Below are 12,397 nucleotides of genomic sequence, written 5' to 3' on the forward strand. Positions count from 1 at the left end.
TACCAAATTTCATCATAACAGAGTAGTCCTCCGCACTCACCCTAAGTTCTTGCCAAAGGTGGTGTCGGAGTTCTATCTGAACCAGTCAATTGTCTTGCCAACATTCTTTCCCCGGCCTCATACCCGCCCTGCTGAACGTTAGTTGCACACATTAGACTGCAAGCGAGCATTGGCCTTCTATCTGGAGCGGACACAGCCCCACAGACAGTCCGCCCAATTGTTTGTTTCTTTCGACCCCAATAGAAGGGGAGTGGATGTCGGGAAACGCACCTTCTCAAATTGGCCAGCAGATTGCATCTCCTTCACTTACGCCCAAGCTGGGCTGACTCTTGAGGGCCATGTCACGGCTCATAGTGTTCGGGGCATGGCAGCGTCAGTGGCCCACTTGAATTCAGCCACTATTGAAGAGATTTGCAAGGCTGCGACGTGGTCATCTGTCCACACATTCACATCTCATTACTGCGTACAGCAGGATACCCAACGCGACAGTTGGTTCGGGCAGTCGGTGCTGCAGAATCTGTTTGGGGTTTAGAATTCAATTCCACCCCCCTAGGCCCATTTTTATTCTGTTCCAGGCTGCACTCTCAGTTAGTTGGTTATGGTTATAGGTCAATCTCAGTTATGTCCTCGAGGTTGCGAGGCCCAATTGACCAGCAGCCTGCTTGTCCTCAGAGAAAGCGAGGTTACTAACCTGTAGCAGGTATTCTCCGAGGACAGCAGGCTGATTTTTCTCACAATCCAGCCCTCCTCCCCTTTGGAGTTGTCTTCCCTTGTCTTTGCTTTATACTGGACTGAGGAGCACACTGTAGCGGGCGGGAACACGGTCGCACATGCGCGATGCATGCAGATCTTGCGAGAGCTAGCAAACTTCTGTTGCTAGGAAGATCTTCCAATCCTGGGGGCTGCCGTGGACGTCACCCATCAGTGAGAACAATCAGCCTGCTGTTCTCGGAGAATACCTGCTACAGGTTAGTAACCTCGCTTTCTCCCCAAGAATTTGTATTCTAAGAAGCTTGTAATGAACTGAAAAAGTCCTGTGCTACAGCAGCAGTCAGTAATAGGCTTGTTTGTGTGATGAGAGGTTTTCAAAAGTTCTGGAAAGTGCATGTCAGGCTCCATTGGATGTCACCTGGGTCTGAGGATTCCTATCTTGCTTTTCTCAGAAAATACCTGCCACAGATAAATGTCTTTGCATCAGATTGTCTTTTTATATTTCTTGTTAAACTGCTGGTGGTTGTTGAGTTTTGAGAAATTTATAGATACACATTTTGATATTTATTCTTGCTTTGGAATAAAATTTTTGAAGAATATCCTATATTCAAGTCTTTACTTAAAATCCACCTCTTCAATGCTGCGTTCGGCACCTAACACTTACCGTTCAGTATATCCAGACTGCCCCAATTTGACTGCCCCTATCGGACTGACCGTTCACTTGTGTATTAGATTGTAAGCTCTTTGAGCAGGGACTGTCCCTCTATGCTAAATTGTACAGCGCTGCGTAACCCTAGTAGCGCTTTAGAAATGTTAAGTAGTAGTAGTAGATACAAAGGCATTACAACTTCCCTTAATTCTTTGAACCTTTTCTAATTCTGCTATATATCTTTTCTGAGATACAGCAACAGGAACTTCACAAAATACTCAAGCTTTGGTCGGACCATGGAGCAATAGAGAAGCATTTTCTTATTTTCGATCCCTTTCCTAATTCCTAACGTTGTTTGCTTTTTTGGCTGTTGCCACACTCTAAGAAGATTTCACCATATCGTCCACAATAACCCCTTTATCTTTTTCTCGGGTGCTGACTCCTAGGGTGGAACCTAGCACCAAATAACTAGGATTGCAATTATTCTTCCCAATGTGCATCACTTTGCACTTGTCCACATTATTTATTTTTATTTATGACATTTATAATCCCACATTATCCCAAACAAGTTTGAGTTCAATGTGGCTTACAATAAACAGAATAGGATACATAAAGAATAATGCATAAAAAAGTAATCTGTTGTAAGAATCCAATTTTACAATACAATATCATAAACACACTGGGATAGCTATGGATGTTTAACATTAAAACTCATCTGCCATTTGGATGCCCAGTCTTCCAACTTCCTAAGGTCTTCCTACAATTTTTCACAATCTGCATGCATTTTAACAACTTTGAATAGCTTCGTGTCATCTGCAAATTTAAGCACCGCACCCATTGCTCCCATTTTCTGATCATTACATATGTTAAATAGCACCAGAGTACAGATCTCTGGGGCACTCAGCTATTCACCCTCCTCCATTGAAAGAATTGGCCATTTATCCTTACCCACTGTTTTCTATCCATTAACCAATTTCTAATTCACATCAGAACATTGCCTCCTATCCCATGGGTTTTTAATTTTCTCAGGAGTCTCTCATGAGGGACTTCATCAAATGCTTTCTGAAAATCTAGATACTCTACATCAACTGGCTCACCTTTATCCATGTTTGTTCATACATTCAAATAAATGAAGCAAATTAGTGAGGCAAGACTTCCTTTGGCTGAATCCATTTTGACTGTCTCATTAAACCATGTTTATCTATGTGTTCAGTGATTTTTTTTTTTATAATACTTTCCACTATTTTGCCCCATACACTCAATACCAACAATGAGTATTCCAAGTTTCAGCCGCAGAGCCTCCATGCAGAGAAAGATTGCCTCAAGTATAAACATGGACTCAAACTCCCCCACCTTATACATGATAGTAACAAGCTAAATCCAAATAAATAACCACTATGTTGAAAGAAGTTGGAGATCTTTAAAATAATCTTCAAAAGCTCCCAGATGCAAGCTATGCATTACACTTCCTTTAAAGATGTGCAAGGTCCGATAGACTCAGCTTGACTCAGCATGCATTTCTGATGCTACACAAATATCAAAGCTTGGCCTTCCACGATCCTGGCAATGTGCATTTTTCTACAAATGTTGGAAATAAAATTATTTTGACATCCATTCACAGGCATCCTCGTTACACCATGCCATTCAGTATTCTTACTTTGCGATAATGTGCTAGGATGTAATATGTGGGTAAGGCCATCTGGAAACTATATCATAAGTTAATAGTACATGCATGTGGGAAAGAGGAACCCAAACTATAGTTATATGATGCAAAGTTCAAAATTAGGAGTCACGCACAGGAAAAGCATCTAGATGATACCACCACTACTACTACTATTTAGTATTTCTATAGCACTACAAGGCATACGCAGCGCTGCACAAACATAGAAGAAAGACAGTCCCTGCTCAAAGAGCTTACAATCTAATAGACAAAAAATAAAGTAAGCAAATGAAATACATAGTAACATAGTAGATGACGGCAGAAAAAGACCTGCACGGTCCATCCAGTCTGCCTAAGAAATGTGCCACTTTTTTTGTGTATACCTTACCTTGATTTGTACCTGTCTTTTGCAGGGCACAGACCGTACAAATCTGCCCAATTCAAATCAATTAATGTGTACAGGAAGGAGGAGAGGAGGTTACAAGTGATACACTGAAACCCTCTACTCAATGTGCAACACTGACTAAGAATGCAAATGGAATGTTAGGAATTAGGGAACAAATGGAAAATAAAATTAGAATGTTACAATGCTCCATGGTGCACCCGCACCTTGAATACTGTGCTATTCTAGTGGGGATTTAATGATCGACTGTTTTTGTTATTAGGTGTGTTTTTCTCTGACGGACAGAAATGGGTTAAGTGTACATTGATAAGAAGGCTGCTGTACTGAACAATGGCTTACTATTCTGTATAGAAAACTAAAAAGACTTGCTCTAATTCGCTATGAGAATCATCTGTGCTATTATTGATTCTGATACTACAGATTGTATTCTCTTGTTACTATGTAAGCCGCATTGAGCCTGCAATGAGCGGGAAAGTGCGGGGTACAAATGTAATAAATAAATAAATAAATAAAATTATCAACAGATATATCATAAATGATTTTCTCCGAGGACAAGCAGGCTGCTTGTTCTCACTGATGGGTGACGTCCACGGCAGCCCCTCCAATCGGAACATTTTACTAGCAAAGGCCTTTGCTAGTCCTCGCGCGCCGATGTGCACCGCGCATGCGCGGCCGTCTTCCCGCCCGAACCGGCTCGTGTTTGTCAGTCTTCCTTTGTCCGCGCTCGGTACGGTCGTGTTTACGCCGTCCGCGCCCCTTAAGATGACCCTCGCGCGTCTTTTTGACTTTTCGCTACAAAAAAAAAAAAAAAGGATTTCGTAAGAAGGCCTGTCGGTCTTTTTCCCCTTCCTATATTTCCAGTTTTTGCCCCGTTAAGTTTTCTTTCGTTTTCGGGGTAGGCCCTTTTGAGGCCTGGGGTCGAATTTTTTTCTCCCCCTCTTTTTGGTGCCTTACCGCAATTACGAGTTTCGATTTCGTCGACGTGATTTTTCCGCCCATGTCATCGAAGTCTCCCAGCGGCTTCAAGAAGTGCACCCAGTGCGCCCGGGTAATCTCGCTCACTGACAGGCACGCGTCGTGTCTTCAGTGTCTGGGGGCTGGGCACCGCCCACAGGCCTGTAGTCTTTGCGCCCTTTTACAGAAAAGGACTCAGGTAGCGAGATTGGCCCAGTGGAATGTTTTGTTCTCGGGCTCTTCGTCGGCATCGGCACCGGGAATATCGAGTGCGTCGACGTCGACAGCGTCAAGACCTCCGTCCTCGGCCGCGGCTGCATCGAGTGCATCGAGGCATCGACCCTCTGCGTCGTTGGGGCCGAGACATCGGAAGGCGGCGTCGGTGGTACCGGGACCTCCACTAGTGCTGATGTCGTCGGACGGTGGTGCTTCGACTGGAGTGCAGGTGAGGGCTGTCCATTCCCCTGCTGGTAGCGGTGAGCCTTCGGGTGGGTCTCGCCCTACCCTGAGGGCTCCTGCGGTACAGCCCCCCCGAGACCAACCTTCTTTGGCCTCGGCCCCGAGGAAGCGACGGCTGGATTCTACGTCCTCCTCGTTGGTACCGGGAAGCTCCGGTGACATGCTTCGTTTGAAAAAGTCAAAGAAGCATCGACACCGGTCTCCTTCCCGCGTCAGTACCGAGAGCTCTGGGTCGCCGAGGGAGTCGGCACCCAGTAGGCATCGGCACCGGGAGGACCGCTCACCCTCTGTTCAGGAGGTGTTGATGCGCTCCACCTTGGACAGCCCGGAACAGCCTCCACGCCCGGAACAGACTCTGACATCGACACCTGCATCGGCTTCCATGTCTTTCTCCACAGCCGCTCTGCACGAGAGTCTCCGGGCCGTTCTCCCAGAGATCCTGGGAGAGCTGTTGCGCCCTTCCCCTCCGGTACCGGGGGTGCTTGCGCCACCGGTACCGTCGAGTGAGGCGCCGGCTGGCCCCTTGCCCGGGGTGAGGTCTCCGACATCGGTGCCGCTTGCGGTACCGACTGCGGTCGCCTCCCAGGAAGGCTCCCTGACGACGTCGGCGGAGGGAGCTTCGCTGGTGCGGGTGAGGGAGTCTACCTCTCAACGCTCACACCGTGGCCGTGGTTCCACGGAGTCGACCCAGGCACGGCTTCAGACACAGGTCCGTGAACTTGTGTCTGATACCGATGGTGAGGCCTCGTGGGAGGAGGAGGAGGACATCAGATATTTCTCTGACGAGGAGTCTGATGGCCTGCCTTCTGATCCCACTCCCTCCCCTGAAAGGCAGCTTTCTCCTCCCGAGAGTCTGTCTTTTGCGGCCTTTGTCCGGGAGATGTCTATGGCCATCCCCTTCCTGGTGGTTGTGGAGGACGAGCCCAGGGCTGAAATGTTTGAGCTCCTGGACTATCCTTCTCCACCTAAGGAAGCGTCCACAGTACCCATGCATCATGTCCTCAAAAAGACATTGCTGGCGAACTGGACCAAGCCTTTAACTAATCCCCACATTCCCAAGAAGATCGAGTCTCAGTACCGGATCCATGGGGACCCAGAGCTGATGCGCACTCAGTTGCCTCACGACTCTGGAGTTGTGGATTTGGCCCTAAAGAAGGCTAAGAGTTCTAGGGAGCATGCTTCGGCGCCCCCAGGCAAGGACTCTAGAACCTTAGACTCCTTTGGGAGGAAGGCCTACCATTCTTCTATGCTCGTGGCCAAAATCCAGTCTTACCAGCTCTACACGAGCATACACATGCGGAACAATGTGCGGCAGTTGGCGGGCTTGATGGACAAGCTCCCTCCTGAGCAAGCCAAGCCATTTCAGGAGGTGGTCAGGCAGCTGAAGGCGTGCAGAAAATTCCTGGCCAGAGGGGTGTATGACACCTTTGATGTTGCGTCCAGGGCCGCTGCTCAAGGTGTGGTGATGCGCAGAACTCTCATGGCTGCGTGCCTCCGACCTGGAGAATAGGATCCAGCAGCGGATTGCGGACTCGCCTTGCCGTGCGGATAATATTTTTGGAGAGAAAGTCGAACAGGTGGTAGAGCAGCTCCACCAGTGGGATACCGCTTTCGACAAGTTCTCCCGCCGGCAGCCTTCAGCTTCTACCTCTACAGGTAGACGTTTTTATGGGGGAAGGAAGACTGTTCCCTACTCTTCTGGTAAGCGTAGGTACAATCCTCCTCCTCGACAGCCTGCGGTCCAGGCTAAGCCCCAGCGCGCTCGCTCTCGTCAGCAGCGTGCGCCTCAGCAAGGCCCCTCGGCTCCCCAGCAAAAGCAAGGGACGAGCTTTTGACTGGCTACAGCAGAGCATAGCCGACATCCAAGTATCAGTGCCGGGCGCCCTGCCGGTTGGAGGGAGGTTGAAAGTTTTTCACCAAAGGTGGCCTCTCATAACCTCCGATCAGTGTGTTCTTCAAATAGTCCGGCAAGGATACACCCTCAATTTGGCCTCCAAACCTCCAAATTGTCCACCGGGAGCTCAGTTTTACAGCTTCCAACACAAGCAGGTACTTGCAGAGGAACTCTCCACCCTTCTCAGCGCCAATGCGGTCGAGCCCGTGCCATACAAATCTTTGAAGACATTTCTCTTCAACATAGCATACAAAAACAATCCTTGAGGAATCATACTACTCCGTACATCACCCAAACGCTCTAAAACACTTCGACACGACCTTACCCACTACCTTCTAACTAACTCCTCTTTTACTTCCAACTTTATTACCGACTGTATTTAATACTATGTAATGATCATACCAAATTAACACCCTGTAAGCCACATTGAGCCTGCAAAAAGGTGGGATAATGTGGGTTACAAATGCAATAAATAAATAAATAAATCCGGGCAGGAAGGGCTGGGATTCTATTCCAGGTACTTTCTTGTGGAAAAGAAAACAGGGGGTATGCTTCCCATCCTAGACCTAAGGGCCCTGAACAAATATCTGGTCAAGAAAAAGTTCAGGATGCTTTCCCTGGGCACCCTTCTCCCCAGGATTCAGGAAAACGATTGGCTATGCTCTCTGGACTTGAAGGACGCCTACACACACATATCCCGATACTGCCAGCTCACAGACAGTATCTGCAATTTCAGCTGGGCACACGTCACTTCCAGTACTGTGTGCTACCCTTTGGGCTCGCCTCTGCGCCCAGAGTGTTCACGAAGTGCTTGGCTGTAGTAGCAGCGGCACTTCGCAGGCTGGGGGTACAAGTGTTCCCATATCTCGACGATCGGCTGGTGAAGAACACATCCGAGGCAGGAGCTCTACAGTCCATGCAGATCACTATTCACCTCCTGGAGCTACTGGGGTTTGTAATAAATTATCCAAAGTCCCATCTTCTCCCAGTGCAGAGACTAGAATTCATAGGAGCTCTGCTGGACTCTTGGACGGCTCGTGCCTATCTCCCAGAGAGGAGAGCCAACCACTTGTTGTCCCTCGTCTCGTGGGTGCGAGCGTCCCAGCAGATCACAGCTCGGCAGATGTTGAGACTGCTGGGCCACATGGCCTCCACAGTTCATGTGACTCCCATGGCCCGCCTTCACATGAGATCTGCTCAATGGACCCTAGCTACCCAGCGGTTTCAGGCTGCTGGGGATCTAGAAGATGTGATCCACCTGTCCACGAGTTTTCTCAAATCCCTGTATTGGTGGACGATTTGGTCCAATTTGACTCTGGGACGTCCTTTCCAAATTCCTCAGCCACAAAAAGTGCTGACTACGGATGCGTCTCTCCTGGGGTGGGGAGCTCATGTCGATGGGCTTCACACCCAGGGAAGCTGGTCTCTCCAGGAACGCGATCTGCAGATCAGTCTTCTGGAGTTGCGAGCGGTCTGGAATGCTCTGAAGGCTTTCAGAGATTGGCTGTCCCACCAAATTATCCAAATTCAGACAGACAACTAGGTTGCCATGTATTACATCAACAAGCAGGGGGGCACCGGATCTCGCCCCCTGTGTCAGCAAGCCGTCTGCATGTGGCTCTGGGCTCGCCGTCACGGCATGGTGCTCCAAGCCACATATCTGGCAGGCGTAAACAACAGTCTGGCCGACAGGTTGAGCAGGATTATGCAACCTCACGAGTGGTTGCTCAATTCCCGCGTAGTGCGACAGATCTTCCAGGTGTGGGGCACCCCCTTGGTAGATCTCTTCGCATCTCGAGCCAACCACAAAGTCCCTCAGTTCTGTTCCAGGCTTCAGGCCCACGGCAGACTGGCATCGGATGCCTTCCTCCTGGACTGGGGGGAGGGTCTGCTGTATGCTTATCCTCCCATACCTCTGGTGGGGAAGATTTTGTTGAAACTCAAGCAAGACCGAGGCACCATGATTCTGATTGCTCCTTTTTGGCCGCGTCAGATCTGGTTCCCTCTTCTTCTGGAGTTGTCCTCCGAAGAACCCTGGAGATTGGAGTGTTTTCCGACCCTCATCACACAGGACGAAGGGGCGCTTCTGCATCTCAACCTCCGGTCTCTGGCTCTCACGGCCTGGATGTTGAGAGCGTAGACTTTGCCTCTTTGGGTCTGTCAGAGGGTGTCTCCCGCATCTTGCTTGCTTCCAGGAAAGATTCCACTAAGAGGAGTTACTTCTTTCTATGGAGGAGGTTTGCCGTCTGGTGTGACAGCAAGGCCCTAGATCCTCGCTCTTGTCCTACACAGACCCTGCTTGAATACCTTCTGCATTTGTCTGAGTCTGGTCTCAAGACCAACTCTGTAAGGGTTCACCTTAGTGCAATCAGTGCATACCATTACCGTGTGGAAGGTAAGCCGATCTCAGGACAGCCTTTAGTTGTTCGCTTCATGTCAAAGCCCCCCGTCAAGCCTCCTACAGTGTCATGGGATCTCAATGTCGTTCTCACCCAGCTGATGAAACCTCCTTTTGAGCCACTGAACTCCTGCCATCTGAAGTACTTGACCTGGAAGGTCATTTTCTTGGTGGCAGTTACTTCAGCTCGTAGAGTCAGTGAGCTTCAGGCCCTGGTAGCCCAGGCCCCTTACACCAAATTTCATCATAACAGAGTAGTCCTCCGCACTCACCCTAAGTTCTTGCCAAAGGTTGTGTCGGAGTTCCATCTGAACCAGTCAATTGTCTTGCCAACATTCTTTCCCCGTCCTCATTCCTGCCCTGCTGAACGTCAGCTGCACACATTGGACTGCAAGAGAGCATTGGCCTTCTATCTGGAGCGGACACAGCCCAACAGACAGTCAGCCCAATTGTTTGTTTCTTTTGATCCCAACAGGAGGGGAGTGGCTGTGGGGAAACGCACCATTTCAAATTGGCTAGCAGATTGCATTTCCTTCACTTACGCCCAGGCTGGGCTGGCTCTTGAGGGTCATGTCACGGCTCATAATGTTAGAGCCATGGCTGCGTCGGTAGCCCACTTGAAGTCAGCCACTATTGAAGAGATTTGCAGAGCTGCGACGTGGTCATCTGTCCACACATTCACATCTCATTACTGCCTGCAGCAGGATACCCGACGCGACAGTCAGTTCGGGCAGTCAGTGCTTCAGAATCTGTTCGGGGTTTAGGATCCAACTCCACCCCCCTAGGCCCATGTTTTTTCTGTTCCAGGCTACACTCTCAGTTAGTTGGATAAGTTGTTAGGTCAATCTCAGTTATGTCCTCGCCGTTGCGAGGCCCAATTGACCATGTTTGTTGTTTTGAGTGAGCCTGGGGGCTAGGGATACCCCATCAGTGAGAACAAGCAGCCTGCTTGTCCTCGGAGAAAGCGAATGCTACATACCTGTAGAAGGTATTCTCCGAGAACAGCAGGCTGATTGTTCTCACAAACCCGCCCGCCTCCCCTTTGGAGTTGTGTCTTCCCTTGTCTTTGTCTTGCTACGTATAGGACTGACGAACACAACGCGAGGACTAGCAAAGGCCTTTGCTAGTAAAGTGTTCCGATTGGAGGGGCTGCCGTGGACGTCACCCATCAGTGAGAACAATCAGCCTGCTGTCCTCGGAGAATACCTTCTACAGGTATGTAGCATTCGCTTTAATAAAAGGCCTCAGTAGCCAAGGGTACCAACTCAGTGGACACACCTAGTAAGGCTTCTATCATGGGCTAACCACCACCTCGTAAAAATCTACAGCGCTGTGTTGCGACCACACCTCGAATATTGTGTTCAGTTCTGGTCACTGCCTCTCAATAAAATATAGTGGAATTAGAAAAGGTACAGAAAAAGACGAAGAAAATGATAAGGGGGATGTGACAACTTCCCTAAGAGGAAAGGCTAAAGGGACTAGGACTCTTCAGCTTGGAGAAAAGACAGCTGAGGGGAGATATGATAGAGGTCTATAAAATAATGAGTGGAGTGGAATAGGTAGACGTTAATCACTTGTTTACTGTTAACAAAAATACTAGGACTAGGGGGCATGCAATGAAGCTACAAAGTAGTAAATTTAAAATGAATCAAAGAAAATTCTTCACTCATGTAATTAAACTCAGGAATTTGTTGCCAGAGAATGTAGTAAAAGCAGTTAGCTTAGCGGGGTATAAAAAAGGTTTGGATAGCTTTCGAGAAGAAAATTCCATAAGCCATTATTAAGATGGCCTTGGGGAAAATCCACTGCTTGTTTCTAGGATAAGCAGCATAAAATGTATTGTACTGTTTTGGGATCTTGCCAGGTACTTGTAATCTGGTTTGGCCACTGTTGGAGGCATGATGCTGGGCTTGATGGACCTTTGGTCTGTCCCAGTATGGCAATACTTATGTACTTATATTCATACCAATGCCTTAAGAAGTTAGGGCTCTTCAGCTTGGAAAAGAGATGGGTAAGAGGGAGTATGCTAATGCTGTGTAAGTTATTGAATGGTGTAGAACGGGTAACTGTAAATCATTTTTTACTGTTTCAAAAAGTGTAAAGACTAGGGTACACTCAAGGAAATTACATGGAACTACTTTTAAAACAAATAGGAGGAAATATTTTTTTACTCAACAAATAGTTGAGCTCTGGAGTTCGTTTCCAGAGGCTATGGTATCAGCGATTAGTATATCTGGGTTTAAAATGGTTTATAGAAGTTCCTGGAAAAGCTATTGAGATAGACATGGGGAAAGCCACTACTTGTCCTTGGGATCAATAGAATGAATCTTGCTATTATTTGGGATTCTGTCAGGTACTTGTGAGCTGAATTGGACGCTGTTGGAGGCAGGATACTGGACTAGATGGACTATTGGTCTGACCTAGTATGGCTATTCTTATGTTCTTATGAAATAGTAAAATCTTTTAGTCTTTATTTGGATTTTGCTTATACCTTTTTCAAGGTGAGTTACATTCAGTTTTGTAATATCTTTTAAAGTAATTGTCAGTATATTTTCGAAAGAGAAACATATTAAAAAGTGGCATAAAGCAGCATTTGGACATTTTTGTCACCAAAACATTCAAATTGGTATTTTCGAAGCCCATTTCCCAGAATATTTTCTATGCTGTTCATCTGCAATTCATCCAGATCTCAAGGGTGTGTGTTAAGGGCGGGATTTTGGCATTCCTAACCTGGTTGTTTTTCAGCCATAATGGAACAAAATGAGCTAGATTTGTTTAATATGACTAAGCCACAAAAAGTGCCTTAAATGATCAGATGACCACTGGAGGAATAAAGCAATGACTCCCTCCCACCCCTCAAAGATGTAAAAGAAGCAGTACATACCAGCCTCTAACAGCCTCAGATACTATAGCCAGTCCTATTAGAGCAGCAAGCAGGTCCCTAGAGTAGCCTAGTGGTGGGTAAAGGAACAACGGTGAGATGTGTACCTGGGACCTTTTATGTGATGTTTACTTCAGTGCCCCCTAGGGTACCTCATTGCTCTGCTGGGATGTTTGTGTGACCAGTCTACTAATAATGCTGACTCCTCTCGTAGCCCAGTGACTTTATTTTGTGCATTTTTCACCTGGACTATTTTTTTTTTCTTTTTTCAAAAATGGACGAAAAAGACCCAGAGCACAGAGCACAAAGGGGGTCTTTTTTTTTTTACTAAGGTTTAGCTTGAGGTATCTGCAGCAGGGCTCATCTTATTCCTCTGGGCCCTGCTGCA

The 12,397-nt window shown here is 47.6% G+C and overlaps 1 protein-coding gene across 2 annotated transcripts in view; it reads left to right on the forward strand.

Moving 5' to 3' along the window:
• ARID4B (AT-rich interaction domain 4B) overlaps nt 1–12,397 on the forward strand; it is a 1,313,885-nt gene that overhangs the window by 176,209 nt on the left and 1,125,279 nt on the right. The window lies entirely within an intron of this gene.

The sequence above is a fragment of the Microcaecilia unicolor genome, chromosome 3 (genome assembly GCF_901765095.1).
Source record: "Microcaecilia unicolor chromosome 3, aMicUni1.1, whole genome shotgun sequence".
NCBI classification, from domain to species: Eukaryota; Metazoa; Chordata; class Amphibia; order Gymnophiona; family Siphonopidae; genus Microcaecilia; species Microcaecilia unicolor.